Source organism: Ranitomeya imitator, chromosome 9, assembly GCF_032444005.1.
Source record: "Ranitomeya imitator isolate aRanImi1 chromosome 9, aRanImi1.pri, whole genome shotgun sequence".
In the NCBI taxonomy this organism is placed as follows: Eukaryota; Metazoa; Chordata; class Amphibia; order Anura; family Dendrobatidae; genus Ranitomeya; species Ranitomeya imitator.
Window position 1 is genome coordinate 6,562,982 of NC_091290.1, and position 26,491 is coordinate 6,589,472.

Consider the following 26,491-nt stretch of genomic DNA (forward strand, 5'->3'; position numbering starts at 1 on the left):
TCACAGCAGAGACCGAACCCGCAGCTGAGGGCATGATAGGAGGTCAATACGAGTGGATACTGTTATTAATTCCTCCAGTGTGGCAGGAATCTCCCTAGTGGCCAGAGCGTCCTTAACGTGGTCAGCCAGCCCCCTCCAAAATATAGGAATAAGGGTTTTATCCAACCACTCCAGCTCAGATGCTAGGGTGCGGAAGTGTTCGGCAAAATGGCTGACCAAGGACGAGCCCTGAGTCAATGCCAACAGTTGGAGCGCCGTATCATGGGTGACACGAGGTCCTAAGAAGACCTGTTTCAGAGTGCTCAGGAATAACGGAGCACTCTGCACCACATGATCGCCACGCTCCAACAGCGGCGTAGCCCACTGCAACGCCCTGTCCGACAGGAGAGACACGATAAACCCCACCTTTGCCCGCTCTGTAGGGAAACGAGAGGCCAGAAGCTCGAGATGTATAGAGCACTGACTCACGAAACCCCTACAAGACTTACTGTCACCAGAAAATTTCTCTGGTAGCGGGAGGCGAGATAGAGTCGGAACAAGGGTGGCAGTGGACAAGGTAGCTGCAGCCACGCTAGCAGCCTGAACAGCGACAGCAGTGACATCCACAGCTGAGGTTGAACACTCTAGAGCCGCCAACCTTCCCTCCAGCTGCTGGATGTACCGCTGTAAACGCTGATCGTCCGCCATTTACTAGCCAGACATTGGCGCTAGTATTATGTTAGGACTGGCGGAACGCACCAAGTACAAGATGAAATGGAACTAGGTGCGTTCGCAGTCCGAGATCCACCGTGCAGGTAAAAACCCTGCTGCTAGTAAGACGGACTATATGGCGGTACTACAAGTATACACGCACGGGTTAACTGCACCCTGTGTGAAGGAAGCGATCCTGTTGCGTCACAGGACCGCGGTACCGCACATAGAGCGCGAGCAATAAGTCAGCGAACTCAACCCCAACTAGGATTGAAGTCCGATTAGACACTTGCTGGCACAACACCGCAACTGGGTGTGTAAGGAAACTAAATAATAATATAAAGGCACAAGAGTGCGTGCGGTGCCGCACAGACGGACGCCACTAACCACCCAGGCTTGGGTCAGGAAAGCGCAGAGCAAGCGCACGGCGCCGTACAGGTGGACACAGCAACTGGTAGCTGTAATGTGTGTTACGTGCTGTTGGATAAGTCGGGCGCTAGATAGCAAACATACACCTTCCGCGAACAGACATTCAATAGGGAGGGTATTTAAAGAGCGACTTTCACTCACAACACACACACATATTTACAAGACAATACTAGCGCATGGCCGTGCGGTCATGCGCAGTTTATATAGCTGCAGCACAGGAAACAGCTACAGAAGTTTTGCCCTTTCAGGACCTGCCAAAAGGACCAATGGGATGTGCTGCAGTACCTGAGCATGTGACCCTCGATCTCCAACAGGAGATCTTGCCCTGGGCATGCTCAGTGTGTGCAAATAAGGACTTAGATCCAGAAACGTCCACTCGCCGCTGCCCAGCACTTGCTTCAATGGCAGAAGCAGGAAAAGCAGCAGTAACTCTTCGCACAGAGTCAGACTGAGCGAGACGCTGGGATCGACGTCCCTGCTGAGCAGACTCCACTGTGGCTGGAGGAGAATGGGAGACCGCAGCGGAGACGGATCGAGATTCCCCCTGTGCAGCAGAGGAAACTCGACTCCTAACAGTCAGTGCACAGAAACTGGGTACCGGGAGCCCAAGGCTTTTGTGGACTACAATACACAGAGCAAAACCGGAGGGCATAGAATTACATGGACTTTGCCCATATTTACCTGTGGCACAGCAGCACCTTGGAGCCTGGAGACACCATGAAAGGACCCCAGTAGGCACGGCTCAAGCTACCTGCCATGCAGGTACCTGTTTCCAGACAGAGGAATGAAAAGGACCTTGTTTTAGACACTTAGTGAAAGCAGGGACTTCAGAGACAGTGAGCGCAGAGTGGAAGGCTCCTACCTGACCTACCCAGGGGAACCCGCTTGTCTCTGGACTAACCAGACTCCTATTGGACCTGTTGCCGTGCCCTATACTGTGGCCTGTCACCCACAAGTAAGCCAGGGGACCCCTTAAATGCAACGTCGGTCCCATTGCTGACCGAACTCCACAGGTGGCGTCACAACAAACTTTGAAAATTTAACCCCCTTTAACGTTGATGCCCAGGACCATGGACCGGGTCGCAGCCACCGTGACCTTATTATTATTATTATTATTTATTGTTATAGCGCCATTTATTCCATGGTGCTTTACATGTGAGGAGGGGTATACATAATAAAAACAAGTACAATAATCTTAAACAATACAAGTCATAACTGGTACAGGAGGAGAGAGGACCCTGCCCGCGAAGGCTCACAATCTACAAGGGATGGTTGAGGATACAGTAGGTGAGGGTAGAGCTGGTCATGCAGCGGTTTGGTCGATCGGTGGTTACTGCAGGTTGTAGGCTTGTCGGAAGAGGTGGGTCTTCAGGTTCTTTTTGAAGGCTTCGATGGTAGGCGAGAGTCTGATGTGTTGTGGTAGAGGGCTCCAGAGTAGGGGTGATACGCGAGAGAAATCTTATATACGACATCCCCCGTCTTGCGACCGGACCCGGTAACGAGTACCCCACTGCCCCGTGGGTGCGTCACAAACAGCAGTAAGAGGGGTCACTGCCTCACAGTGTGTATTTCTATGTTTGGCATTTTTTGTTACCCCTAGTTATATTACCTTGTTAGTCTGGTTGGTGTATTACCATACACTACTACTCACCTCCCTCCCTGAGTCTCGGAAGGGTACAGAATGAGGGCATATTCAGGAGCTAAGGCAAGGTATGTGACCCCGGCATCTTCACCATCAGAAGTAACCCGGTAAACAGGACGATCTAGGGCACCCCTAGGTTAGGGACAGGGAAGGAGCCCCTGGTCCCGGGACACCTGACAATAGAGTCATTTTATTGTACTACCCTCTTTACCTATCGCCAAGACCTTGGCGCAAATTTTTATAAGTGAGATAGTAAAATTACATGAGATCCCTACCGATATTGTGTCTGCCTGAGGGATGCAATTTATTTCCAAATTTTGAAGGGCATTTTGCACTCGTTTAGGGATCCATCTGTCATTCTCTTCTGCACTTCACCCACAGTCTAATGGGCAAACTGAATAGGAGAACCAGAATCTCGAGACTTATCTTAGGTGTTTTGTTACTGAGAATCAGGAGGATTGGGTTACCTACTTACCTCTATCTGAATTTGGTAAGCTTCTGATTTCTCCTACTCCTGCATGGATTAGAAGTATTTTACCTTTAAGCGGTGAAAACTGTTGAACGAAAGAGCGCAAATAGTGTCTTATCTAAGAATGTTAAAAGGTTAATCCATAGGATTGCACTCACCAGATGTAGCTGAGTTGAAGCATTGAAAAGATTCGCTGCAGCAGATCCACGAGTCCAGGAAGGACCAGCCGTTAGATACAGATACTGATTGGGATACATGTTGTTCCTGTGGTGTTTCCTGGTGAAGCAGTCTTGAACTCTGAAAAGCATAAAATAATAAAGCCACATGTACTAATAATTCTGGAATTCTAGTGATTCATCAGCGCAGAAATTTACCACAATTATCCTAATCTGTAGCTTTAAGCGGTGTAAATTTCTTTGGGCAGTGCAGTGATTAATCTGCTCTGTTGAGGGCTCCTGGAGCTAAGGCTCTCAGCTGTGCACTGTTAGCCACTTCCATCTCCTATATAAACTGAGTCCTTGCTGGCACTCATAATAATTCCCTTCCTTCTCTTACTTTGGTTTAATTCCATTCTCCACTCCCGGGTGCATATGCATACCAAATTTTTGGGGAAAAGTGTGCATCTTGTAATCAGAAAATTGCAGTAATTATTGGGTAAAATGCAGTAACTAAAATTTGACTATTATGGTGCTTTGGTTTTTTTTCTCCTGTTTCTATATTCATCATATTGAGTAATTATTTTTAGGTTTTTATAGTTGAAGCAATTATGCACTATATAATTTGTTTTTACTTTTTTTGTTTTGCTGTTTATGTTTTGGAGAAAAAGTAAACTATATTTCTAACAAATACATTTCAATTTTGTTTTACACTTTTAATTAATCCCTTTAGGGGTTCTAAAAGGGGCCTTTTGTGGACCCTCAGCTGCGAATGGAAACCCATCAGTATTCAGAGATTACGTCACGCAGGGGCTGATGACTGAGAGTACTGACAGCCACCACTAGTGATCGAGCTTGCTCACTACTACTCGATACTCGATCAAGCATTGGGGTGCTCGGGCACACTTGGTATTCAATCAAGTACCACGGGTGCTCAAGTACTATGCTCGACTCCCCACCCCACATGTTTGACACCTGTTAGACAACCAATAAATATGCAGGGATTGCCCTCCCCATGCACAATAATTCCGTAGCCGTGTTGGCTACTGGCATTACTATGATTGGCAGGCTGCATAGCATCATGGGGTTTTAAATAAGACCTAGTGACTCAATACTCGGCACTGTATTCTCGAAGAAGTTCAGGGAGAGTTGTTACAGGTGGGAGAGTGCAGATTATAGCAGTGATATTGTTATGGTTTAATAATATTGCTATAGGAGTACTTCTGTACTGCTTCAGCATTAAAACAACAGTCCTTTTCAGGGCTGTGAAGAATACTAGAGATATAATTTCATGTCAATCATTTGTATCCTCTCTCCTCGCTACTCCTCCGCTTCCCCCCTCTGCAAATCTCTTCACTGGCTCCCATTCCCTCAGCGTATCCAGTTCAAATTACTAACACTGACCTACAAAGCCATCCACAACCTGTCTCCTCCATATATCTCTGAACTAATCTGCCGATATCTTCCCTCACGTGATCTCCGGTCCTCCCAAGACCTCCTTCTCTCCTCTACACTTATTCGCTCCTCACTCAACCGCCTCCAAGACTTCTCCCGAATATCCCCCATCCTCTGGAATTCTCTGCCCCAACACGTCCGACTATCAACCACATTTGGATCCTTCAGACGGAACCTGAAAACCCATCTCTTCAGGAAAGCCTACAGCCTGCACTGACCCCGCTGCCTCCTCATCACTACAGGAGCTACTGCCTCACCAACACCGGAGCTACCGCCTCACCAACACTGGAGCTGCTGCAACCCTCAACCTCTCAACCTATTGTGTCCTTGCCCACCATCCTGTAGAATATAAGCCCGCGGGGGCAGGATCCTTGCCCCTCTGTATAAGTCTGTAAATGTTAGTTTACTGTATGTGATATCGGTAACTTGTATGTAACCCCTCCTCGTGTACAGCACCATGGAATCAATGGTGCTATATAAATAAATAATAATAATATCCTATTGGTATGGGATTATAAAAACCCCTTTGTTTGTGCATATTTAAGAGGACACCTAGCTCAGCAAGGGATCAAGACTCAAAAGTCTGTGAGTGACAAATCTCACACCTTGAGCCAGCTAAGCTCATCACAAAAGGCATGTGTCACAGGTTTACTGTGACATAGAGGAGCCAGAAGACCACAGTGTCTGATTTCTCCTACTAGTGCACTGATTAGAAGCACTTCACCTTCATATTAAACAGTGCAGTTTTTTTTAACAGTGCAGGGGTTAATCTGCTTAGATGAGAGATCCTGGAAGCTTTCCTGTATTAAGGCTCTCAGCTGTTCACTGTTAGCCACTCCCATCTCCTATATAATCTGGGCCGTGGTTAGCACTTATTGTCAGAGTTAGCTTATGCTACATCGTTTTGGAGTTGCTGTGTTTGACGTCTCTACAGCGACCTAAACAGCGGCGCTCCAGCGATCGGCTCGTTGTCTATATCGCTGCAGCGTCGCTGATTGTGACGGTACCTTAACACTAGAGAAGACAGATAAAGGATTCAGAAGCATCTAGATAAGCTTGAACAATGATCAGCAACTAATAGAATGGTATTTATCAGAGCGAAATGCAAGTGTCTACATCTGGGCAAGAAAAATGAAAATTACATCTATAGAATGGGAGGAATAGAACTAAGCAACAGCACTTGTGAAAAAGACTTGGGCATACTAATAGATCACAGACTGCACATGAGTTAAAGGTGTGATGCAGCCGCAAAAAAGGCAAACACAGTTTTAGGATGTATTAAGAGAAGCATAGAGTCTAGATCTCATGAAGTAATTATCCCCCCCTACTCCTCCTTGGTTAGGCCTCGTCTGAAATACTGAGTCCAGTTCTGGGCACCACATTGTAAGAAAAAAATTAAAAACTGGAGCAGGTTAGGAGAGGAGCTACCATTATGTGAACGACTGCAAAGTATGTCCTACAAGGAACAATTAAAGGATCTGGGAATGTTTAGTTTGCAAAAAAAGAAGGCTAAGAGGAGACTTAATAGCTGTCTACAAATATCTGAAGGGATGTCACAGTGCAGAGAAATAATCCTTATTCTCATTAGCACATGGAAACGTGAGAAGCAATGGAATGAAACTGAAAGGGTGAAGATAAAGATTAGATATTAGAAAAAACTTTTTGACACTGAGGGTGACCAATGAGTGGAATAGACAGCCATGAGAGGTGGTGACTGGTGAGTTCTCTTCAATGAAAGTCTTCAAACTTTCAAAGTCTTCAAACTTTCAAAGTCTTCAATCTCTTCAATCTCAGACATCTGCCCAAGATGGTTTAATGAATCCTGCAATGCATTAACCCCTTGTTGGACACGATGACCCTTGAGGTCCCTTCCAACTCTAACATTCTACAATTCTAAGTCAAGGAACAGAGGGGACTACAAGCCTCCCATGTGGCAGCCCCTCCCCACAAGGCAAGCCTTTCATCTGACTGCTAACTGACTTTTATATTCTGCATACTTTGCCCTACCATTATTGTATTTGCATATCCGACCATTGTATTTCAATAACCATTTTCTATATAGTGTATTATCTAGTGTGTCTTTAAGGTGATTAAATATATAATTTAACGTTGGGCTGTTCTTTTATCTTGATCCATGAATCCACATATTCATTTCTTAGCTTAACTTTCCATGCTACCGGACCTGCTTTCTGGCCAGATAATAATACTGTCAACGGACTCGGCCTATATCTAGGAAGAAACTGGTGGCAGTCCCACCGGGCTAACCAGGCACTGTTTTACTGGTGCTAGTGGAAGGGGTCTCTCAGCCTGTCAGGGTTGTGGGTGAGTGTTGTGCCACATCAGTGACTGCGTGGGCCACATCCTCTCACTCCCGTGCCTCGCTGGGCCCATGTGGACAGGGGTTGTCTGTGTAAAACTGTACCAAGCTATATGTGTTTCCAGGGGGAGCAGAACGTCACTATGGTGCAAGCAAGGAGACCGTACTACATGATCCTTCTGATGTAATAGTGACGTTAGGAGAGGTGGGGGTTCATCACATGTGGTGGCAGAGTAGTGGGATTGGGATAATAATGTGTGTGAGTGTGGGACCCATACTCCCAGACACTCCCAGACTACCAGCAGTAACTTTTGCTGCTGGGGTCTTCAGATCAGCTCAGCGTTAGATAGTCCCAGTGCACATATTGTAAGGTGTGTGGCTGCATCAGGTTGCAGCTCTGTGTCAGTGTCCAAAGATTGCAAGGATGGCAGAGCCAGGGAAATAGCCAATCCTACGGACGTTGTGGAAGATGATGATGCTCAAGCAGAGGGCTGTCCAGCCTAGGCTCCCCGAGGAGCCAGTCACCAACAGTCAGTCCCGCAGTGGGCAGCTCACCACCTACCTGTCCCTCCAGCCAGGCAGGTTTGGATACCCTCTGCAAGCTGCCCTGGCCGAACTCAAGGCCTCCTACAAGACCCTCATAGCGGCAAAAGAACATTACAATGCGGCAGCATAAGCAAATGCTTCAGCTTCAACTCTAGTTTCAGCAGACCCCAGACAGTTTTTAGTCCCCAGTGATCCTGGTCAAAAGGTACAGGCGGAGGACTTCCCCCTGTGGGACAAAGGAAGAGACTTGGACACTTTCTTGCTGGCATTTAAACAAACTTGCCAGCAGTATCATCTGAGTACCAGTGGGTCCGATTCTTAACCCCTCACCTCAGGGGTAAGGCTGGAAATCTTTGGGTACCTGCCCAGCGAGACAACTCTGAGCTATGAGGACTAGGGTTGAGCGACTTTAACTTTTTTAGGGTCTAGTCGGGTTTCGCGAAACCCGACTATCTCAAAAGTCGAGTCGAGTGAAATCGGCCGATTATCGCAAAAAGTCGGGGATCGACCGAAACACGAAACCCAATGCAAAGTCAATGGGAAAAATCTCTCTCTCTCTCTCCCCCTCTGTCCCTGAACAGAAAATCTGGTGTTACACATTGCAAATCGCTACATCACACAAGCGAGAAGATGGCGATAGGCGTGCACGCCCCTAAGACCTATGCCATCACTCTGCCCACGCTCCTTCATTGGCTGAAAAAATGGCACCAAACGCATCATACGAAACGCGACTTTGTCGCGAAGATCGCCGACCGCATGGCCGATCCCACACTAGGATCGGGTCGGGTTTCATGAAACCCGACTTTGCCAAAAGTCGGCGACTTTTGAATTTGTTCGATCCGTTTTGCTCAAGCCTAATGAGGACATCAAGCAGCCTTTGGTCCGGCAGTACAACTTAACCCCTGAGAAATACCGGAAGAACCTCCAGAGTATGCAGCGGGGTCCTGCAGACAGCTGGACCAATCACATGCAGTCCCTACTGAGAGCAGTCAACCAATGGACCACGGTATTGAAGCTCACCACCGTCCAGCAGATGAAGAAGCTCATTGCAACTGAGCAGTTTTTGTGGAACTGCTTGTAGGACCTCCAGCAGTATTTCCATGACCTTAACCCAAAGGGGGCCTCTGCAACAGCGACCCTTACCTGGAGAGGGAGTAAGTTGAATGCAATGCATGCTGTCTCTGTCCCCAATCCCAAGGGGGCTCCTGCCCATGCATCCCTCTCCACGTCAGTGGGGGAACGTAATCTATGCAAACAGCCGAGGCACCTCAAAGTCATGTGTCTCCTGCGCCAGAAGGGCTCGTTCTGATCCCAGAAACTGTCCACCTTTTTGTGTCTAGGTGGAAGTTGTGGGAGGTCCATTAAAAAATTTCAGCCTGTCACCATAGGCCAGGCCATGGCCATGGGACTCTGAGACACCGGCACTGAGATGACTCTTGTGTGGCCTGAGCTGGTGTCCCCACAGAATTTGGTACCCAGGAAAACGCTTGCTGTCTCTGGTATTGGAAGAGTAGAACCAGCGCTCTTCATCGTCAAGGTGTATTTGGTGTTGGGCTCCAAGCAGGGAATGCCGGTAACCTTGAATATTGCTGCAAATGATCTTCTAGGGACAGACTTGGGGCAGATAGTGTCCCAGTATGTGGCCACTAAACCCCCAAGTATGTAACCAAAGAGAGGGACGGTCAAAAATAAATCGCACTTCCTATCATAACAAGATCCCAAAAAGAAAACGGAAGTCAAGAGCAAACTAACCTCTTTTGCTCCATAGTTTATTTTGTACTACTGGATATCCTTCCCCTCTCCTCGTGCCTTGAAGATATGTATTATAGCCTGTAGGCCTATGGTGTTCCTTGCCATGTGACACTCTATGACTCTTCTCCGTAGCTTATTTTATTGATTATTAATTGCGTAAATAGCTTTTTTTTTCATGTAATACAATGTATTACATGGTTTAGGATTCTTGACAGTATTACATGGTTTAGGATTCTTGACAGTATTACATGGTTTAGGATTCTTGACAGTATTACATGGTTTAGGATTCTTGACACAGTTGGCACTACTCTGTCTGCATCCCAGCAGCTAAGGATTGTTGTGGTTTCCTAGGGTGAGCGCCAGTGTAATCTGTTCAACTTTTTTTTTTCTTACCGCATATGTTAGTTCACTCTTGACTTCTGTTTTCTTTTCTTCCCCACTATACTCCCAAGGCCTGATTCTCCAGACAACAATGTAATGTCCACTCCTGTTGATGTAAGTAGTGTATAATCGGGTGGTTTCATCAAAGTGTGTAACCCCTCCCCTGTCAGCCAGCTGTCCCTGTGTCTGGCTGATTTCCCCTTTTGATATATTTTGATATTGTTAATTTGATCCTGTGATTATTATCCCAGTATTTCTTTTTATATTAGATTTTCATATGTATTTGTTGTGAGAATGTATATTGCATTCCGTAATCAGGGCAGTGTGTTTTATTACCAATGAGCACATATAGTCCAGTATTTGTTTTTTTATATTAGATTTTCATATGTATTTGTTGTGGGATTGCATATTGCATTCTGTAATCAGGGCAGTGTGTTTTATTACCAATGAGCACATATAGTCCAGTATTTGTTTTTTTATATTAGATTTTCATATGTATTTGTTGCGAGATTGCATATTGCATTCTGTAATCAGGGCAGTGTGTTTTATTACCAATGAGCACATATAGTGCAAAATTGTGATCTATAACACACCAGGGATTCAACAAACCAGGGATTCAAGCTTCAGGAGGCTAATTTGCATATTCCAGGTGCCTTCTGGGAGAAGCGAAGTCTCCCTAAGCTAGAAGATCGTTGGGTACAGCCGGGACCAGCTGCTTCGAAAGCATCACCAAACCAGGGATTCAAGCTTCAGGAGGCTAATTTGCATATTCCAGGTGCCTTCTGGGAGAAGCGAAGTCTCCCTAAGCTAGAAGATCGTTGGGTACAGCCGGGACCAGCTGCTTCGAAAGCATCACCAAACCAGGGATTCAAGCTTCAGGAGGCTAATTTGCATATTCCAGGTGCCTTCTGGGAGAAGCGAAGTCTCCCTAAGCTAGAAGATCGTTGGGTACAGCCGGGACCAGCTGCTTCGAAAGCATCACCAAACCAGGGATTCAAGCTTCAGGAGGCTAATTTGCATATTCCAGGTGCCTTCTGGGAAAAGCGAAGTCTCCCTAAGCTAGAAGATCGTTGGGTACAGCCGGGACCAGCTGCTTCGAAAGCATCACCAAACCAGGGATTCAAGCTTCAGGAGGCTAATTTGCATATTCCAGGTGCCTTCTGGGAGAAGCGAAGTCTCCCTAAGCTAGAAGATCGTTGGGTACAGCCGGGACCAGCTGCTTCGAAAGCATCACCAAACCAGGGATTCAAGCTTCAGGAGGCTAATTTGCATATTCCAGGTGCCTTCTGGGAGAAGCGAAGTCTCCCTAAGCTAGAAGATCGTTGGGTACAGCCGGGACCAGCTGCTTCGAAAGCATCACCAAACCAGGGATTCAAGCTTCAGGAGGCTAATTTGCATATTCCAGGTGCCTTCTGGGAGAAGCGAAGTCTCCCTAAGCTAGAAGATCGTTGGGTACAGCCGGGACCAGCTGCTTCGAAAGCATCACCAAACCAGGGATTCAAGCTTCAGGAGGCTAATTTGCATATTCCAGGTGCCTTCTGGGAGAAGCGAAGTCTCCCTAAGCTAGAAGATCGTTGGGTACAGCCGGGACCAGCTGCTTCGAAAGCATCACCAAACCAGGGATTCAAGCTTCAGGAGGCTAATTTGCATATTCCAGGTGCCTTCTGGGAGAAGCGAAGTCTCCCTAAGCTAGAAGATCGTTGGGTACAGCCGGGACCAGCTGCTTCGAAAGCATCACCAAACCAGGGATTCAAGCTTCAGGAGGCTAATTTGCATATTCCAGGTGCCTTCTGGGAGAAGCGAAGTCTCCCTAAGCTAGAAGATCGTTGGGTACAGCCGGGACCAGCTGCTTCGAAAGCATCACCAAACCAGGGATTCAAGCTTCAGGAGGCTAATTTGCATATTCCAGGTGCCTTCTGGGAGAAGCGAAGTCTCCCTAAGCTAGAAGATCGTTGGGTACAGCCGGGACCAGCTGCTTCGAAAGCATCACCAAACCAGGGATTCAAGCTTCAGGAGGCTAATTTGCATATTCCAGGTGCCTTCTGGGAGAAGCGAAGTCTCCCTAAGCTAGAAGATCGTTGGGTACAGCCGGGACCAGCTGCTTCGAAAGCATCACCAAACCAGGGATTCAAGCTTCAGGAGGCTAATTTGCATATTCCAGGTGCCTTCTGGGAGAAGCGAAGTCTCCCTAAGCTAGAAGATCGTTGGGTACAGCCGGGACCAGCTGCTTCGAAAGCATCACCAAACCAGGGATTCAAGCTTCAGGAGGCTAATTTGCATATTCCAGGTGCCTTCTGGGAGAAGCGAAGTCTCCCTAAGCTAGAAGATCGTTGGGTACAGCCGGGACCAGCTGCTTCGAAAGCATCACCAAACCAGGGATTCAAGCTTCAGGAGGCTAATTTGCATATTCCAGGTGCCTTCTGGGAGAAGCGAAGTCTCCCTAAGCTAGAAGATCGTTGGGTACAGCCGGGACCAGCTGCTTCGAAAGCATCACCAAACCAGGGATTCAAGCTTCAGGAGGCTAATTTGCATATTCCAGGTGCCTTCTGGGAGAAGCGAAGTCTCCCTAAGCTAGAAGATCGTTGGGTACAGCCGGGACCAGCTGCTTCGAAAGCATCACCAAACCAGGGATTCAAGCTTCAGGAGGCTAATTTGCATATTCCAGGTGCCTTCTGGGAGAAGCGAAGTCTCCCTAAGCTAGAAGATCGTTGGGTACAGCCGGGACCAGCTGCTTCGAAAGCATCACCAAACCAGGGATTCAAGCTTCAGGAGGCTAATTTGCATATTCCAGGTGCCTTCTGGGAGAAGCGAAGTCTCCCTAAGCTAGAAGATCGTTGGGTACAGCCGGGACCAGCTGCTTCGAAAGCATCACCAAACCAGGGATTCAAGCTTCAGGAGGCTAATTTGCATATTCCAGGTGCCTTCTGGGAGAAGCGAAGTCTCCCTAAGCTAGAAGATCGTTGGGTACAGCCGGGACCAGCTGCTTCGAAAGCATCACCAAACCAGGGATTCAAGCTTCAGGAGGCTAATTTGCATATTCCAGGTGCCTTCTGGGAGAAGCGAAGTCTCCCTAAGCTAGAAGATCGTTGGGTACAGCCGGGACCAGCTGCTTCGAAAGCATCACCAAACCAGGGATTCAAGCTTCAGGAGGCTAATTTGCATATTCCAGGTGCCTTCTGGGAGAAGCGAAGTCTCCCTAAGCTAGAAGATCGTTGGGTACAGCCGGGACCAGCTGCTTCGAAAGCATCACCAAACCAGGGATTCAAGCTTCAGGAGGCTAATTTGCATATTCCAGGTGCCTTCTGGGAGAAGCGAAGTCTCCCTAAGCTAGAAGATCGTTGGGTACAGCCGGGACCAGCTGCTTCGAAAGCATCACCAAACCAGGGATTCAAGCTTCAGGAGGCTAATTTGCATATTCCAGGTGCCTTCTGGGAGAAGCGAAGTCTCCCTAAGCTAGAAGATCGTTGGGTACAGCCGGGACCAGCTGCTTCGAAAGCATCACCAAACCAGGGATTCAAGCTTCAGGAGGCTAATTTGCATATTCCAGGTGCCTTCTGGGAGAAGCGAAGTCTCCCTAAGCTAGAAGATCGTTGGGTACAGCCGGGACCAGCTGCTTCGAAAGCATCACCAAACCAGGGATTCAAGCTTCAGGAGGCTAATTTGCATATTCCAGGTGCCTTCTGGGAGAAGCGAAGTCTCCCTAAGCTAGAAGATCGTTGGGTACAGCCGGGACCAGCTGCTTCGAAAGCATCACCAAACCAGGGATTCAAGCTTCAGGAGGCTAATTTGCATATTCCAGGTGCCTTCTGGGAGAAGCGAAGTCTCCCTAAGCTAGAAGATCGTTGGGTACAGCCGGGACCAGCTGCTTCGAAAGCATCACCAAACCAGGGATTCAAGCTTCAGGAGGCTAATTTGCATATTCCAGGTGCCTTCTGGGAGAAGCGAAGTCTCCCTAAGCTAGAAGATCGTTGGGTACAGCCGGGACCAGCTGCTTCGAAAGCATCACCAAACCAGGGATTCAAGCTTCAGGAGGCTAATTTGCATATTCCAGGTGCCTTCTGGGAGAAGCGAAGTCTCCCTAAGCTAGAAGATCGTTGGGTACAGCCGGGACCAGCTGCTTCGAAAGCATCACCAAACCAGGGATTCAAGCTTCAGGAGGCTAATTTGCATATTCCAGGTGCCTTCTGGGAGAAGCGAAGTCTCCCTAAGCTAGAAGATCGTTGGGTACAGCCGGGACCAGCTGCTTCGAAAGCATCACCAAACCAGGGATTCAAGCTTCAGGAGGCTAATTTGCATATTCCAGGTGCCTTCTGGGAGAAGCGAAGTCTCCCTAAGCTAGAAGATCGTTGGGTACAGCCGGGACCAGCTGCTTCGAAAGCATCACCAAACCAGGGATTCAAGCTTCAGGAGGCTAATTTGCATATTCCAGGTGCCTTCTGGGAGAAGCGAAGTCTCCCTAAGCTAGAAGATCGTTGGGTACAGCCGGGACCAGCTGCTTCGAAAGCATCACCAAACCAGGGATTCAAGCTTCAGGAGGCTAATTTGCATATTCCAGGTGCCTTCTGGGAGAAGCGAAGTCTCCCTAAGCTAGAAGATCGTTGGGTACAGCCGGGACCAGCTGCTTCGAAAGCATCACCAAACCAGGGATTCAAGCTTCAGGAGGCTAATTTGCATATTCCAGGTGCCTTCTGGGAGAAGCGAAGTCTCCCTAAGCTAGAAGATCGTTGGGTACAGCCGGGACCAGCTGCTTCGAAAGCATCACCAAACCAGGGATTCAAGCTTCAGGAGGCTAATTTGCATATTCCAGGTGCCTTCTGGGAGAAGCGAAGTCTCCCTAAGCTAGAAGATCGTTGGGTACAGCCGGGACCAGCTGCTTCGAAAGCATCACCAAACCAGGGATTCAAGCTTCAGGAGGCTAATTTGCATATTCCAGGTGCCTTCTGGGAGAAGCGAAGTCTCCCTAAGCTAGAAGATCGTTGGGTACAGCCGGGACCAGCTGCTTCGAAAGCATCACCAAACCAGGGATTCAAGCTTCAGGAGGCTAATTTGCATATTCCAGGTGCCTTCTGGGAGAAGCGAAGTCTCCCTAAGCTAGAAGATCGTTGGGTACAGCCGGGACCAGCTGCTTCGAAAGCATCACCAAACCAGGGATTCAAGCTTCAGGAGGCTAATTTGCATATTCCAGGTGCCTTCTGGGAGAAGCGAAGTCTCCCTAAGCTAGAAGATCGTTGGGTACAGCCGGGACCAGCTGCTTCGAAAGCATCACCAAACCAGGGATTCAAGCTTCAGGAGGCTAATTTGCATATTCCAGGTGCCTTCTGGGAGAAGCGAAGTCTCCCTAAGCTAGAAGATCGTTGGGTACAGCCGGGACCAGCTGCTTCGAAAGCATCACCAAACCAGGGATTCAAGCTTCAGGAGGCTAATTTGCATATTCCAGGTGCCTTCTGGGAGAAGCGAAGTCTCCCTAAGCTAGAAGATCGTTGGGTACAGCCGGGACCAGCTGCTTCGAAAGCATCACCAAACCAGGGATTCAAGCTTCAGGAGGCTAATTTGCATATTCCAGGTGCCTTCTGGGAGAAGCGAAGTCTCCCTAAGCTAGAAGATCGTTGGGTACAGCCGGGACCAGCTGCTTCGAAAGCATCACCAAACCGCGCGCCTTACGGCGCGCGAATTTTTGCCTGTAGGACATTATTGCAAGAGAGCTTGGCTGAGTAGATTACACAAGAAGGAAAACACACAGCAAGTCAGCAGGATCTAGGAGCAACATGGCAGATGTGACAACCTACATGGTGAGCTGTAGCATGTGCTACATGTTCACAGATCGACCAGAAGAAGAATCCAATTTCACCTGTCAGAAGTGTAGACTAGTGGCCCTTTTAGAAGAAAAGGTGCGGGGTCTGGAAGAAAGAATAGCAACTTTGAAACTCATCAAAGAGAATGAAGACTTTCTAGACAGAACAGAAGCATCTCTACTGGTCACAGAAGGTGCAAAAAGTGTCAGAGAACCTCCAAAAGCAGATGAGTGGAAGCATGTGACCAAAAGAAGCAAGAAGACCATGGAGAAATCACCAACCACACAACTGAAGAACCGATATCAAATCTTTGTAGAGGATGAAGATGGCACACCTAAGAATGAAGCAATACCAGCAAGCAAAAAAGAAAAGGGCACACAGCAACAAGTGACAGCAAAAAGTACAGCCAAGAAGCAACGAAGAGTGGTGGTGGTGGGAGACTCACTACTGAGAGGCACCGAAGCAGCCATCTGCAGACCGGACATAACTGCAAGAGAAGTATGCTGCCTTCCAGGTGCGATGATCAAGGATGTGACCGATAGGATACCAAAGCTCTTCAGCTCCAAGGACGTCCACCCATTTCTTCTGATACATGTTGGCACCAATGACACGGCAAGGAAGGACCTACCGACAATCTGCAAGGACTTTGAAGAGTTGGGGAAGAAAGTAAAGGAACTGGATGCACAGGTAGTTTTTTCTTCTATCCTTCCAGTAGACGGGCATGGCACCAGGAGATGGAACAGGATCCTTGATGCAAACAACTGGCTAAGACGATGGTGCAGACAACAAGGATTTGGATTCCTGGACCACGGTGTGAATTACTGGTATGATGGACTCATCGCCAGAGACGGACTACACCTCAACAAACCTGGGAAACACACATTCGCCAGAAGACTCGCTACACTCATCAGGAGGGCGTTAAACTAGAAGAAGAGGGGACGGGAAGAAAAACATTAGACTCGAACAAAGACGACCCAGGAAAACATACTCAGAAGGGAGGTAAGAACATTTCTAAAACAATCCACAGTGAGGAGATTGGAACAAAACAAAATCCTCTAAACTGCATGCTCGCAAACGCCAGAAGCCTGACAAACAAGATGGAAGAACTAGAAGCAGAAATATCTACAGGTAACTTTGACATAGTGGGAATAACCGAGACATGGTTAGATGAAAGCTATGACTGGGCAGTTAACTTACAGGGTTACAGTCTGTTTAGAAAGGATCGTAAAAATCAGAGAGGAGGAGGGGTTTGTCTCTATGTAAAGTCTTGTCTAAAGTCCACTTTAAGGGAGGATATTAGCGAAGGGAATGAGGATGTCGAGTCCATATGGGTTGAAATTCATGGAGGGAAAAATGGTAACAAAATTCTCTTTGGGGTCTGTTACAAACCCCCAAATATAACAGAAAGCATGGAAAGTCTACTTCTAAAGCAGATAGATGAAGCTGCAACCCATAATGAGGTCCTGGTTATGGGGGACTTTAACTACCCGGATATTAACTGGGAAACAGAAACCTGTGAAACCCATAAAGGCAACAGGTTTCTGCTAATAACCAAGAAAAAATATCTTTCACAATTGGTGCAGAATCCAACCAGAGGAGCAGCACTTTTAGACCTAATACTATCTAATAGACCTGACAGAATAACAAATCTGCAGGTGGTTGGGCATTTAGGAAATAGCGACCACAATATTGTGCAGCTTCACCTGTCTTTCACTAGGGGGACTTGTCAGGGAGTCACAAAAACATTGAACTTTAGGAAGGCAAAGATTGAACAGCTTAGAGATGCCCTTAATCTGGTAGACTGGGACAATATCCTCAGAAATGAGAATACAGATAATAAATGGGAAATGTTTAAGAACATCCTAAATAGGCAGTGTAAGCGGTTTATACCTTGTGGGAATAAAAGGACTAGAAATAGGAAAAACCCAATGTGGCTAAACAAAGAAGTAAGACAGGCAATTAACAGTAAAAAGAAAGCATTTGCACTACTAAAGCAGGATGGCACCATTGAAGCTCTAAAAAACTATAGGGAGAAAAATACTTTATCTAAAAAACTAATTAAAGCTGCCAAAAAGGAAACAGAGAAGCACATTGCTAAGGAGAGTAAAACTAATCCCAAACTGTTCTTCAACTATATCAATAGTAAAAGAATAAAAACTGAAAATGTAGGCCCCTTAAAAAATAGTGAGGAAAGAATGGTTGTAGATGACGAGGAAAAAGCTAACATATTAAACACCTTCTTCTCCACGGTATTCACGGTGAAAAATGAAATGCTAGGTGAAATCCCAAGAAACAATGAAAACCCTATATTAAGGGTCACCAATCTAACCCAAGAAGAGGTGCGAAACCGGCTAAATAAGATTAAAATAGATAAATCTCCGGGTCCGGATGGCATACACCCACGAGTACTAAGAGAACTAAGTAATGTAATAGATAAACCATTATTTCTTATTTTTAGTGACTCTATAGCGACAGGGTCTGTTCCGCAGGACTGGCGCATAGCAAATGTGGTGCCAATATTCAAAAAGGGCTCTAAAAGTGAACCTGGAAATTATAGGCCAGTAAGTCTAACCTCTATTGTTGGTAAAATATTTGAAGGGTTTCTGAGGGATGTTATTCTGGATTATCTCAATGAGAATAACTGTTTAACTCCATATCAGCATGGGTTTATGAGAAATCGCTCCTGTCAAACCAATCTAATCAGTTTTTATGAAGAGGTAAGCTATAGACTGGACCACGGTGAGTCATTGGACGTGGTATATCTCGATTTTTCCAAAGCGTTTGATACCGTGCCGCACAAGAGGTTGGTACACAAAATGAGAATGCATGGTCTGGGGGAAAATGTGTGTAAATGGGTTAGTAACTGGCTTAGTGATAGAAAGCAGAGGGTGGTTATAAATGGTATAGTCTCTAACTGGGTCGCTGTGACCAGTGGGGTACCGCAGGGGTCAGTATTGGGACCTGTTCTCTTCAACATATTCATTAATGATCTGGTAGAAGGTTTACACAGTAAAATATCGATATTTGCAGATGATACAAAACTATGTAAAGCAGTTAATACAAGAGAAGATAGTATTCTGCTACAGATGGATCTGGATAAGTTGGAAACTTGGGCTGAAAGGTGGCAGATGAGGTTTAACAATGATAAATGTAAGGTTATACACATGGGAAGAAGGAATCAATGTCACCATTACACACTGAACGGGAAACCACTGGGTAAATCTGACAGGGAGAAGGACTTGGGGATCCTAGTTAATGATAAACTTACCTGGAGCAGCCAGTGCCAGGCAGCAGCTGCCAAGGCAAACAGGATCATGGGGTGCATTAAAAGAGGTCTGGATACACATGATGAGAGCATTATACTGCCTCTGTACAAATCCCTAGTTAGACCGCACATGGAGTACTGTGTCCAGTTTTGGGCACCGGTGCTCAGGAAGGATATAATGGAACTAGAGAGAGTACAAAGGAGGGCAACAAAATTAATAAAGGGGATGGGAGAACTACAATACCCAGATAGATTAGCGAAATTAGGATTATTTAGTCTAGAAAAAAGACGACTGAGGGGCGATCTAATAACCATGTATAAGTATATAAGGGGACAATACAAATATCTCGCTGAGGATCTGTTTATACCAAGGAAGGTGACGGGCACAAGGGGGCATTCTTTGCGTCTGGAGGAGAGAAGGTTTTTCCACCAACATAGAAGAGGATTCTTTACTGTTAGGGCAGTGAGAATCTGGAATTGCTTGCCTGAGGAGGTGGTGATGGCGAACTCAGTCGAGGGGTTCAAGAGAGGCCTGGATGTCTTCCTGGAGCAGAACAATATTGTATCATACAATTATTAGGTTCTGTAGAAGGACGTAGATCTGGGTATTTATTATGATGGAATATAGGCTGAACTGGATGGACAAATGTCTTTTTTCGGCCTTACTAACTATGTTACTATGTTACTATGTTACTATGCTGTTTATTTTATATCCTATTAGATTTTCATATTATTTGTAGCTGTTTGTGAAGTTGCTTCTGTAAGCTGTATTTTTTTCTGCCACAGTCCATAATGCTCTTGATTTCTTTATACTGAAAGGAAGCAACATTTACGGTATACATAGAACGGCATAGAGCTGAAACAAAATATAACTAAAAGTCAAATTATAAAGAAATTAAGATTTATTATCTGCAAAAAGTGGCAAAACAAACTATAAATGTTTTGTAATTGTAATATTCAGGAGACTGCACATTTATGTTACTTGGTGACTCTAAAACCCTATCTTGGGAGCAAAATTAATTCTAATGACTAACAAAATCCAAGGAAACAAAAAATAAAAATAACTGAATGTAACAATTGCCAAGTAGTAGAAACAATAAATGATTTTACAATATCACCCAAACAACCAGTTAGGTCGTTATTCTTTATTTTAATTATGCTTTAACTTTGTGCAAGGTTTTTTTGCATGACAGAAAAATCTACAAAACATTTAATTCAAGAATGTTGTGTGCAAATAGACAGCACAGACAGCTGTGAAATTAATATGTGATAAAATAATGTAGAATTAAAGAAAGATGGAATAATATATGTGGATGTGGCAGAGCTAAAAGTTATGCATTTGTTTCTTGCGTGTCTTGGGATAACCAAGAAGATTTTTATGCAAAATTTCATAGTAAAGTATGCCTATAGAAAAACATTAGTAATTCAATATAAAATGGCTATTTTCAGAATTTGGCATTGTCATTTGATAGAGTCCAAAACAATATTATTGTTTATGATTTTAACATTAACCAGTTACATACAAGTTAAAAGCAAGAATCATTAGCTGTATGTTATAAAATATGACAAACGTTATTATATTCACTAATCCAACAAGTTCTAGAACCAAATTTCTACACATGGTGTTTATTGTAGAGATCCATAAACCCATTGCATAAGCCTTTTTCACATTATCATCAAGGATAGTTTTCATCATTTTTGTTTTATAACTGGAACGGACAATTCTGTAGCATTATTCTTTCCATAACTATTATGTGGGAAACCTTGATAGAACCCCCTTAGACCCCATTAAAATCAATGGTGTATGTCCGGAATTGAAAGTAGCTATTTGGCTCTATTTTAAGCTCCAGATATTACAATAGTCTGAACAGTGCCTAAGATGTAACTTCATATGAAACTACTGTGATACATTATAAATTACAAAATAGTTTTGAAGCTTTGTGTAGAAATATATCAGACAAAGAATATAAAACTACTAGACACTCTAAAAGGATAGTTAAAAGTAACAATTAATATGAATACTAGTGATTATAAAAAACACTCGATTTTTTTAGATTTCTGTACAATATTGAGGTTTAGCGAGCATTGCAAAGTGTGCCTGTGGTTAGCTGACCGCATTGCTGCATAACTCTAACACTGGTCATTATCTGTACAGGCCGCTGCGTCTCTGTACTTGTGGCTATTTTATCTGTTAACCACACCGGGCACGTAGCAGGATATCACAACTAACACAGCCCCTGGACACGGTGGAAAATTATGCTGACACTGCTTCATTCTAAATGTGTAATGTCAGCGCCCTGGGCAGCCCCTGTAACAGGCATTGGGATAGCATTTTAATTATTAAGGATCGTTTTTTATTACACGCGGCCCTGCTGTATGTTATTGTATATCGTGCTGTAATCCACATATAGTGTATTGTGTCTGATACATACTTTAATAAAGTCTTTTAAAACGCATACAATGACTGTCATTTTTCATAATATTGAGAATTATACTATCACACACTATTAAGCAGCGCACTCTGTTTAGATGAGATAACATAACATAACCACAAGCGGAGCATTATGGACTGTGGCAGAAAAAAAATACAGCTTACAGAAGCAACTTCCCAAACAGCTACAAATAATATGAAAATCTAATAGGATATAAAATAAACAGCATGGTGTGTTATAGATCACAATTTTGCACTATATGTGCTCATTGGTAATAAAACACACTGCCCTGATTACAGAATGCAATATGCAATCTCACAACAAATACATATGAGAATCTAATATAAAAAAACAAATACTGGACTATATGTGCTCATTGGTAATAAAACACACTGCCCTGATTACATAATGCAATATGCATTCTCACAACAAATACATATGAAAATCTAATATAAAAGGAAATACTTGGATAATAATCACAGGATCAAATTAACAATATCAAACTATATCAAAAGGGGAAATCAGCCAAACATAGGGACAGCTGGCTGACAGGGGCGGGGAGGGGTTACACACTTTGATACACTTTGATAGGGGCGGGTCCACCTGTCAGATTAAGTTTGACGAAACCACCTGATTATATACTACTGATGGCAATGTGATCAACATGCCTACTGATGGGGATGTGGGGGTGGGCGATATACTGTGTCCCCCTCCCTTGGGGGGGGGGGAGGAGATCAATCAAAGAAGCTGTACTAATGCTTTAGAGTGTGACCAGTTATCCCGGGATTTGTTCAGCAACAAGCCGAGAAGGATAGAGTCAGACATCTATCACGTGGACACCAGGGATCACCCCCCCTCCGGCGCTCAACATATCGGGTCTACCTGGAGGTGCAGCAGCACATGCACCAGGGGATTGACAAAATGCTGAAGCTTGGGGTCATCCAAACATCCAGCAGCGCTTCGGCCTCGCCTGTAGTCCTTGTCCCAAAGAAGGACTGAACAACCCAGTTCTGCATAAACTGTAGGGGGCTCAATGCTATCATTGTCACTGATGTGTACCCAATGCTGCACATCGATGATCTGCTTGATCAGTTGGCTGGGGCCAAGTACCTTACTATCATGGATCTGAAACAGGAAAATTGGCAGATACAAGTGACCCCATTTTGTAAATGAGACCCCTCAAGTAATGTATTTAGATGTGTGGTGAGCACCTTGAACTCCCAGGTGCTTCACAGTAGTATATAACGTTGAGCCGTTAAAATAAAAAAATCTAATTTTCCCAACAAAAATGTTATTTTAGCCCCAATTGTTTATTTTCACAAGGGTAACGGGAGAAATTGCACCATACAATTTGTTTTGCAATCTCTCCTGAGTATGCCGATACCCCATATGTTTAGAAATATTACTTTTGAGACACAGTGCAAAGCTCAGCAGGGAAGTGGCGCCATATTGGAGTTCAGATTTTGCTAGAATGGTTTGAGTGTGCCATTTCACATTGGCAGGTCCTTGAGATACCAGAACAACAGAAAGCCCCCTTATGTGAATTCATTTTACAAACTACATTCCGCAATGAACTCCTCTAAGGGATACAGCGATCATATTGGCACCACATGCACCTCTCAGAATTTTATACCATTGAGCGGTGAAGAAAGAATAAATTACATTTCTACCATGAAAATGTTGTTTTATCCCCAAGTTTTTCATTTTTCTAAAGGCCAATAGGAAATAGAAACATTTTTTACAGCAAACTGAGGTCAATTTTTTCCTGAGTGCGCTAATATCCTACATGTAATCGGGAAATATTTTTCAGGCACAGTGCAAAGCTCAGAAGGGAAGGAGCGCCATACTATAGCGCATATTTTACTGTTATGGTTTGCTGGTGTGATAACCCACTGGGAGAGCCCCTGAGATGCCAGAACAGCAGAACCCCCATAAGCGACCCCATTTTACAAACTACACCTCTCAATAAATTCATCTAGGGATGCAGTGATCATATTGACACCACAGGTGTCACAAAATTCTGCAGTGAAGAAAACAAATTACATTTTTGTCACAAAAATTTTGTTTTAGTCCCAGATTTTACATTTTCACATGGCACAAAAATTTGTCATACAATTTCTGCTGAACGCAGAAATACCCCATATGCGGCTGTACAGTACTGCTTAGCCATACTGCTAGACTCGGGAGGAACAGAGCGCTATTTGCCTCCTGGAGCACAGATTTTCTAGAATAGTTTGTTGAGTCCATATAGAGAGCCCCTAAGAGCTAGAAGAGCAGAATCCCTCCTTCAAGTGACCCCATTTTGTAAATTATACCCCTTTGAGAATTTATCTACAGGGGTATTGATGATTTTGACTCTATGGGTGTTTTCCAGAAACAAGCAGCATTGAATATTGCCAAGTGAAAATTGCAAACTGCCATTGTAGTGACCAGTACGTTGTAGTGACCAGTACGTTGTAGTGACCAGCACGTTGTAGTGACCAGTACATTGTAGTGACTAGCACGTTGTAGTGACTAGCACGTTGTAGTGACCAGTACGTTGTAGTGACCAGCACGTTGTAGTGACCAGTACGTTGTAGTGACTAGCACGTTGTAGTGACTAGCACGTTGTAGTGACCAGTACGTTGTAGTGACCAGCACGTTGTAGTGACCAGTACGTTGTAGTGACTAGCACGTTGTAGTGACCAGTACGTTGTAGTGACCAGTACGTTGTAGTGACCAGCACGTTGTAGTGACCAGTACGTTGTAGTGACCAGCACGTTGTAGTGACCAGTACGTTGTAGTGACTAGCACGTTGTAGTGACTAGCACGTTGTAGTGACCAGTACGTTGTAGTGACCAGCACGTTGTAGTGACCAGTACGTTGTAGTGACTAGCACGTTGTAGTGACCAGTACGTTGTAGTGACCAGCACGTTGTAGTGACCAGTACGTTGTAGTGACTAGCACGTTGTAGTGACTAGCACGTTGTAGTGACCAGTACGTTGTAGTGACCAGCACGTTGTAGTGACCAGCACGTTGTAGTGACCAGCACGTTGTAGTGACCAGTACGTTGTAGTGACCAGTACGTTGTAGTGACTAGCACGTTGCAGTTACGAGTACGTTGTAGTGACCAGCACGTTGTAGTGACCAGCACGTTGTAGTTACCAGTACACTGTCGTTACCAGTACCATACAGTGATTAGTACGTTATGCACAGCTCATGCTTCTGGAGACATGCACCCGTAAGTTAGGTGGGCTCTCATCACTTCAGACTTGTGGACGCTATACGTCATTTAGGTACACTGTGGGACTCAGCAGGGAGGGGGGCATTTGGATTTGGGAGCACAAAATTTGCTGAATTTCTTTTGAGGGGCAAGGAGCCATTTGGGTTTTCCGGAGTCTTTGTGCTACAGTAATGTTGAAGCCCCTATATTTCTATTAACAGACGACAGGTCTGAGTGGGGACTTGTTTTTTTGTGGATTGAATTGAAGTTTTTGTTAGGAACATTTTACATAATGTTTGGGATTACATTTATTCGGCGCCCTACGCTGAGCACTTACATCAAGGTTTCCATTTAAATCTCTGAGTGACGTGACAGATGAAACCCACGAGGGGTCCATTCACTACAATGAGGCAGAAGAGTTACTCTGGACTCCGTCTGGCCAGAAGTGCACAAAGCTGAGTCCAAAGACACTTTTACGCAATCCTAAAAAGGATTTTTCCATATTTTGGCCCACCGAGTCATGTGAGAGCTTCTTTTTTTTGCGAGAAGAGTTTACATTTTTATTGGTAGCATTTTCAGACACATGACTTTTTTTTATCGCTTTCTAATCCGCTTTTTGGGAGGCAGAATGAACATAAAACCGCAATTCAGGATTATTTACAGCGATAACTCATTTATATCGTTTTTATGTTTTGGCGCTTTTACACAAACACTATTTTGTAAACAAAATAATTATTTTTGCATCACTTTATTCTGAGAACGATAACTTTTTTATTTTTACGCTGACGAAGCTGTATGATGGCTTGTTTTTTTTGCGGGACAAGACGTTTTCAGCAGTACCACGAATATTTATATTTGACACTTTGATTGCATTTTATTCCACTTTTCGTTCCTTGGTAAGATGGCAAAGCATTGATTTTTGCATTTTTAAAAAAAAAAAATTTCATGGTGTTTACTAAAAGGGTTAACTTGTGGGTCAGTTTTATAGGTTGGGTCGTTCCTGATGCGGCAATACCAAATATGGGTACTTTTATTGTTTATATTTGTTTCTTCATAAAAAAATGTATTCATGGGTAAAATATATTTAGATTTTTTTAATATACATGTTTTTAAAATGTTAAACTTTTTTTTTACTTTTGTTAATTTTTTTTTACTTTGTCCCACTATGGGACAATCCTTTTTTGCAGGCTGATTGCTTGCATATCATAGAGATATAGCAGCATCACCATACTATGCAAACTGTCGGCGCTGCACTGACAGAGAAACTTGCTGATCATGCTCTGAGCATGATCAAGTAACTTTGCTAGCTCTGGTGACCCGGATGTCATCATGATGACATCGGGTCACATGTCAACGATCAGGACCCAGCAATGACATCACGGGGTCTCCGATCCAAGGGCAGAGGGGATTTCTTCCTTCTGCCTGCTCCTGCAGTGTTGCGATCGAGTTTGATCGCAGCATTTCGGGGGTTACAGTGCCTGGAGCATTGCGGGAGCACTCGTGGCACTGAGTGACGGGTGTCAGCTGTCAGAATCAGCTGACACTCTGTGTGCACCAAATCGCCATGACGTATCCATACATCCCTGGCCAATAAGTACCAGGTCACAGGGACGTATGGATATGTCTCAGGTGGTAAAGGGGTTAATTAGTGATTTTGGTGGGAACGGTTTTATATGAAGTTTATGGTGTTTATTAAGAATCTGACTTTGGCTTTGCCAGAATGACTCTAGTTTCTGAGCTATTTAATAGTTCATTAATTACAGACGAATTCTGGCTTCAAAAAGTCATTTTTATCGCAGTATAAGCTACAAACGGAAATACAAAATAATTATGTGGGATATTTCATTTCCTAGGACGCTGAGAAAGAGTCAAAAGACCAAAACGTATCGCATTTGTTATCACACACCAGTCGCATTATCTCAAAGCTAGAACCGATTCAGCAAAACTAATGGGATTTTTTTATT

At 44.8% G+C, this 26,491-nt stretch overlaps 1 long non-coding RNA gene across 1 annotated transcript in view; it reads right to left on the bottom strand.

Moving 5' to 3' along the window:
• The window catches only part of LOC138649849 (uncharacterized), a 181,804-nt gene that overhangs the window by 25,262 nt on the left and 130,051 nt on the right, over positions 1-26,491 (bottom strand). The window contains exon 2 of the long non-coding RNA XR_011315376.1: positions 3,389-3,527. This is a non-coding gene — a long non-coding RNA (uncharacterized lncRNA). The remainder of the gene's footprint in view (positions 1-3,388; positions 3,528-26,491) is intronic.